Below are 4429 nucleotides of genomic sequence, written 5' to 3' on the forward strand. Positions count from 1 at the left end.
CTGTTGTAGTTCCAGTGTTGTAGTTAGGAGTGTTATCAATGCCCTCTTCTAGAGCCAGTGGACTAAGACGGGGTGCAAACAGCCTGCCCCTCTTTGATTGGGTGCTCAAGTAGAGGATGCAACCAAAGACCTTGAGAAGGATCCCAATTTGGTCCCAACGACCACCAGGGCGCCTACAATGGCTGTTTCCTTCTTTCCTCTTTGGATATGTCATGGGGAAACCGTATGGGGCACGAAATTTATTTGTTGTTGGCCGGGGTGTTACCCAATACCAAGCAGGCAGGAGTGGAAAGGGGTAGTGTGAGGTATTCGTAAGGAAAACGAAAAACAGTATGTGGTGAAAAATAAAGATCGGGCAGACTCGAAACGGAATTTAGAGACAGGACGGGCCTGGGACATGAAATTAAGCATCGGGATAGACCCGGAATAAGAAAGGCAGTTATCGGGACTGACCCTGTCAGCACCCCATTTCGGTCCACCGGCTCCAGAGGGATAAAATCATCACTTTGTCACCTCATATGAGGGAAGTATTTCCAACAAATTGTTCAAACATTCATGTCCTTTGAAAAAATGGCATTTTTTCTAATTTAACATTAATTTTATAAAAATACTTTAACGGGTGTCTTTGAATTTCACGCGCGTCAACGTCAATTTTCAAAATCCGGGAAGAAAACTCAATGCCGGAAAATATTTTATTGCATAACACTAATCCATAAATTTTTCTAAACACAATGCCAGTCCCGGATCATCTCTTCGACATCCAATTGCAAAGACAATAATAGTAATCTTTATGCGCGTTAAATTTGAATTTTTGATTTTATAAAAAAAAAAAGTCAGGTCGGTCAGAGCAGGTCTGAGCCGGTCTGACCGACAGGACGGATGGGTCAAGGTCAGTCAGAGCTAGTCTGACCGACCGTTGCCCCAAAAAGAAAGAAAAAAAAGAAGAGGGAAAGTCAAATGACCAGTTTGACTTTCCCTGCCTTTCCTTCTCGCGCACTTCTTTTCCTTTTCTTCTTCTTTCCTCTTTCCTTTTTCCTTTCTTTCCCTCTGGTCTCTACGATCAAACTAGCCGATTTTCTTTCCTTCTTTCGCAAGTCTCTGGAAAAATCTCGCCCATCTCCATTCCCTTTCCTTATTCTTCTTCCTCCTCACGAAACCCTAGCCGCCACACTCTCCTCCCCTTTTTCTTCCTTCTTCCTTCGGCCGAATAGAAGAAACCCTAGAAAATCGCCCGGCTCTCTCTCTCTCTCACGAAAACTCTCCCAAGAATCCAAAAGGAAATCCACAGCTCGTTTTGGAAGGAAAATCGCAGCTCAGATTTAATAAAAAACTCGCCCGGATTTAATAAAAGAAAAAGGGCTGGCTCTCTCTCAAAAAAAAAAAGAAAAGAAACCTTCAAAAAAAAAAAACCTCGCGCTCTCAGCTTGCGGATATCCGAAGCTCCGGAAAAAAAGAAAACCCTTGGTTCCCCGGTGCTATTCCTGCTAGTTTCACACGGCCAACGGAAGCGAAAAGGAAATAGAAATTCAAAATTTCATACCCGTGAAACTAATTCCAAGACCTACTAAAAGAATAAGAGTAAATAAAAGCATACCTGAAATATTTAATATTATCGACCGGGCGTCCCATGCGTGACGCCTCTACCGGTATCCACACCGACTTTATCGACGAGTTTTCGAGATCGGCGGTGCTAGCGGCCAACACTCGAAAGAAATACTGATGTGACACCCGAAATTTTCAGATTTAATTGGACTTAATAAATTGAACAAGTCAACTCAATTATGTCCATATACATTTATATATGTGCGTGTATAAAACATACACATACACATGCATACAAAACTTAATGATATGTATATATCTACCTATATATATATATAGGCATAAGAATGGGTAAGTTTTGCTAACCCCACCGGTGTGGGATTTTGGAAAATAAGCTCTCCATGAGCCATGTGTATAGCTAAGTGTTATCATACAATTGGCCCATGTTTCTTTCTATAATTGGCTCCAAGTGGTTCCATAGAAAATAGCCACTTAGCACACCATTAAATCTTATAAATCGGGTCTAATTAATCGGCAAATTTAATCTCATTAAATATCCGATTAATTGGTCGCATCTTAAATCACCTAATCTTTATTAGACAATTATGTTGTTTTAAAATATCTCGTCAATTTAGTCGTAATGTGTGACCCTGTAGATTTCCAATTACGTTGACAGTAATACTGAAATCTCTATTTCAATATGACAAACAGTGAGCGGCATCTAGCAATGCATCACTGTTAGTCAAGTAATCGGAAAGTCAATTTCTCGACGAACCTCGTGACCTACATTGCCGTGTAATATAATCCATTATCCTATATATCTCTATTGAGCCCAAGGCATGGTCGATGACATCCTTGTATAGCTCAATATCTCTTTTTCTTGATTTACCGGGTAAGTCTATCAGAACAAATGAGCTCGATATCGCTATATCGACTCATTTGGGTATGCATACACTTTTATACTTAACCACCAAGTGGCCGTGAGATATCGCTCCTGTTTCATAGGAGGTACAAATTCTATCTTGATCACTCACATTCCTCTCCATGCTCTGTGATATACCCAATACTGTCTTTATAACCAGCATGTTACAGTGGCGTTTGACAGTATCAAAGTATATGACATTACATGTATGAATCCATGGTGAGCTCAAGTCAAAGGACCATTACACTATAGTCACTTTGAGATATGCTAATGACAATCACGTAACAACCCATGTAGCAATCTCATGGCGGGTCAGTCTAATACACATTACTCTTAATGTATACATGTGGTGTGACTTGATATCTCCATATCCATGACCTGTGAGACTTGGTCATCAATCAGCACCCACACTAGTCTAACCGTATTATCGTTGTTCTAATTAACGATAATACTTTGACTAGGGACATTTAGGAATAATGTTCAGTAATTATAGGATCTCACAATCAAGTCACACTTGATGCCTATTAAACCTACTATTCCAAGGACATTATTGTGTAAAATCATATTTAGCGCAATCTACATAATAACAGAAATGCCTCGTAATATAATGAAATACATGTCTAGGGCATACACCAATTCCTAACAATTCTCCCACAGCTCGACTCCCCACGACACTCTCTCTCGGAGCCGGCTCCTTTTCGGAACCCACCTCTTGCTCTCGGATGGACTCCAAGTCTCTCGGATTCTCCCTCAGTTCTAGAACCTCTCGAGCTTCCCGCCGCGCGAGCCTCCTCCAGCGGGCCGTCGGGACCACCCTTATTCTTTTCTCTGTTTTCGTTTTTTCTTTTTTTTTTAACCGAATCTACAGTGCGTTCCGGGTCACACAGGTGACACCCACGCTAGCCCAACGGCCCAGTTCGGCCAAGCGGCCCACTCGGCCCAACAGCCTAGTCTGGATTCCAGCAGCCTAGTTCGGCCCAGTCCAGCCCCCAGCGCGGCCCAACAGCTCTTCTGGGCGGTTTCTTTCCCAGTCGGGCCAGACACAATCCAACCCGATCCACTCGCCATTCCACCGATCCGACCCGACTCGTCCGATAATTTTTTTTATTCACAGAACCACCCTTCAACTTCCCGAACTAGGTATAAATCTCAACTTAGTGGCATGTTTAGGGCTCCATTTTGAATATTAATGTTTGCTTGGATGGTTATGACGTGAAACAAGCGCTTGTGGATCGTGTGGATGTGCGGATTTGTCCCGAACTTTTCTTTTGCAAACTTTTGATTTGTCTCAGTTCAATCCCTGGGGGATTTTCGCCTTTTCAGATCAGCCCGCATTTTCAAATTCATTTCAAATAAGTCCTGGGCCATTTCTAGTAATTTTTACACAGTCCCAAATTTTTCCAGAATCTTTAAATCAGTCCCGAAAACTTTCTATGTTGTTTCATTTTGGTCCATGCTGTATGTTTCATTTTCCAGATCAGCCCCTGAACTTTCAAATTCGTCTCAAACAATTCAAAGGGCATTTTAGCATTTTCCAATCAATCCCTGAGTTTTCCAGAATTTTTCGATCATCCCGAGGAACTTTCTAATTTGTTTCAGTTTAATCCCCGGAGCTTTGACCGAATTTTCAAATCAGCCCGGTTCGTTTGAAATTATCCAATTGAGTTCTTGGGCATTTTATAAAGATGTCCAACCCTTTCTACTTGGATCTCTGGCCGGCGATGAGCATGTCCTCATTTATTATGTTTTTATCTCGTTCGTTATGCGTATAGAATATGATAATACGTGCTCTTTGTATGTTTTCCCGCTTCCATGAGTCGATGCCGTTTTTTCGATTCCGTTAATATTATGTTTATATATGTTTGTATGCGTTTATCGTGATCTTGGCGGCACCGACTATGTAAAAATATGTATGTTTATCGTGCTTGACGTGACAATATACTCTTGATTCGTGTTTAAACGCTT

Source organism: Punica granatum, chromosome 3 (assembly GCF_007655135.1).
Source record: "Punica granatum isolate Tunisia-2019 chromosome 3, ASM765513v2, whole genome shotgun sequence".
Lineage (NCBI taxonomy): Eukaryota > Viridiplantae > Streptophyta > Magnoliopsida > Myrtales > Lythraceae > Punica > Punica granatum.